Here is a 3010-nt window from a genome sequence, read left to right as displayed (position 1 = left end):
GAGCTTTAGTAAGGTTTCTTTTACGTATGTAGGTGCCCTTGTATTTGGGGCATAGATATTTAGGATTGAGAGTTCATCTTGGTGGATTTTTCCTTTGATGAATAGGAAGTGTCCTTCCTTATCTTTTTTGATGACTTTTAGTTGGAAATTGATTTTATTTGATATTAGAATGGCTACTCCAGCTTGCTTCTTCTGACCATTTGCTTGGAAAGTTGTTTTCCAGCCTTTCACTCTGAGGTAGTGTCTGTCTTTGTCTCTGAGGTGTGTTTCCTGTAGGCAGCAGAATGCAGGGTCCTCGTTGCGTATCCAGTTTGTTAATCTATGTCTTTTTATTGGGGAGTTGAGGCCATTGATATTGAGAGATATTAAGGAATAGTGATTATTGCTTCCCGTTATATTCATATTTGGATGTGAGGTTATGTTTGTGTGCTTTCATTCTCTTTGTTTTGTTGCCAAGACGATTAGTTTCTTGCTTCTTCTAGGGTATAGCTTGCCTCCTTATGTTGGGCTTTACCATTTATTATCCTTTGTAGTGCTGGATTTGTAGAAAGATATTGTGTAAATTTGGTTTTGTCATCGAATATCTTGGTTTCTCCATCAATGTTAATTGAGAGTTTTTCTGGATACAGTAACCTGGGCTGGCAGTTGTGTTCTCTTAGGGTCTGTATGACATCAGTCCAGGATCTTCTGGCCTTCATAGTTTCTGGCGAGAAGTCTGGTGTGATTCTGATAGGTCTCCCTTTATATGTTACTTGACCTTTTCCCCTTACTGCTTTTAATATTCTTTCTTTATTTTGTGCGTTTGGTGTTTTGACAATTATGTGACGGGAGGTGTTTCTTTTCTGGTCCAATCTATTTGGAGTTCTGTAGGCTTCTTGTATGTCTATGGGTATCTCTTTTTTTAGGTTAGGGAAGTTTTCTTCTATGATTTTGTTGAAGGTATTTACTGGTCCTTTGAGCTGGGAGTCTTCACTCTCTTCTATACCTATTATCCTTAGGTTTGATCTTCTCATTGAGTCCTGGATTTCCTGTATGTTTTGGACCAGTAGCTTTTTCCGTTTTACATTATCTTTGACAGTTGAGTCAATGATTTCTATGGAATCTTCTGCTCCTGAGATTCTCTCTTCCATCTCTTGTATTCTGTTGGTGAAGCTTGTATCTACAGCTCCTTGTCTCTTCTTTTGGTTTTCTATATCCAGGGTTGTTTCCATGTGTTCTTTCTTGATTGCTTCTATTTCCATTTTTAATTCCTTCAACTGTTTGATTGTGTTTTCCTGGAATTCTTTCAGGGATTTTTGTGTCTCCTCTCTATGGGCTTCTACTTGTTTATTTATGTTTTCCTGGAATTCTTTCAGGGATTTTTGCGATTCTTTCAGGCATTTTTGCGATTCCTCTCTGTAGGCTTCTACTTGTTCTCTAAGGGAGTTCTTCACGTCTTTCTTGAAGTCCTCCAGCATCATGATCAAAAATGATTTTGAAACTAGATCTTGCTTTTCTGGTGTGTTTGGATATTCCATGTTTGTTTTGATGGGAGAATTGGGCTCCGATGGTGCCATGTAGTCTTGGTTTCTGTTGCTTGGGTTCCTGCGCTTGCCTCTCGCCATCAGATTATCTCTAGTGTTACCTTGTTCTGCTATTTCTGACAGTGGCTAGACTGTTCTATAAGCCTGTGTGTCAGGAGTGCTGTAGACCTGTTTTCCTCTCTTTCAGTCAGTTATGGGGACAGAGTGTTCTGCTTTCGGGCGTGTGGTTTTTCCTCTCTACAGGTCTTCAGCTGTTCCTGTGCGCCTGTGTCTTGAGTTCACCAGGCAGCTTTCTTGCAGCAGAAAAGTTGGTCTTACCTGTGGTCCCAAGGCTCAAGTTCGCTCGTGGGGTGCTACCCACGGGCTCTCTGCAGCGGCAGCAACCAGGAAGACCTGTGCCGCCGTTTCCGGGAGCTTCAGTGCACCAGGGTTCCAGATGGTCTTTGGCTTTTTCCTCTGGCGTCCGAGATGTGTGTGCAGAGAGCAGTCTCTTCTGGTTTCCCAGGCTTGTCTGCCTCTCTGAAGGTTCAGCTCTCCCTCCCACGGGATTTGGGTGCAGAGAACTGTTTATCCGGTCTGTTTCCTTCAGGTTCCGGTGGTGTCTCAGGCAGGGGTCCTGCCGCTCCTGGGCCCTCCCCCACGGGAGCCCAGAGGCCTTATACAGTTTCCTCTTGGGCCAGGGATGTGGGCAGGGGTGAGCAGTGTTGGTGGTCTCTTCTGCTCTGCAGCCTCAGGAGTGCCCACCTCGCTATTTTGCATCTTAATTTGACCCTACCTCTTAGTTATTTGCATGCATTACCAGAATGCTTTTTTTTTTTTTTGGTTCTTTTTTTTTCGGAGCTGGGGACCGAACCCAGGGCCTTGCGCTTCCTAGGTAAGCGCTCTACCACTGAGCTAAATTCCCAGCCCCCAGAATGCTTTTTAAAATTAAATATTTTGAGTGTTTCCTATTCAGTGTCTGAGGGCTGTTTATTACTACAGTTCATTGTTCAGAAAAACGTACCACATGTGGATTCATCACGTTTCACTCCATTCTCCAGGGGCTCTAAACCATTTCATGGTCATTAAGTGAATCTGTCGCTTGGGAACCAAATGAATGAGAAGAGAAAGGGCATCCATAGGTAGGAGTGGGTGAGGGAAGAAGGCAGTAGGGTTTCCTGGGCATCTCAGGCCTCACTCAGACTTCCTCTTCCTTCTCCGACTCCTCTGCCTTCCTAGGGACATGTGCCCTCGCCCACAATCATACACAACCAATAAGTAAATAGAATTTAACAGTTTTTAGAAGTAAACTAAAATGATAGGGATGGAGAGTTTAGAATTCTTGCTGTTCTTTCAAAGGACCACAGTTCAGTTCAGTTCAGTTTCCAGCACCCATGTCTGATGCCCTCTTCTGACCTGCTCATATGTGCGTACACACACACACACTCTTAAATAAATACTAAGACCCAATACATCTTAATAAAAATAAATGCAAATGATACTTATAG

The sequence above is a fragment of the Rattus norvegicus genome, chromosome X (assembly GCF_036323735.1).
Source record: "Rattus norvegicus strain BN/NHsdMcwi chromosome X, GRCr8, whole genome shotgun sequence".
NCBI lineage: Eukaryota > Metazoa > Chordata > Mammalia > Rodentia > Muridae > Rattus > Rattus norvegicus.
This window is presented reverse-complemented; position numbering follows the sequence as displayed.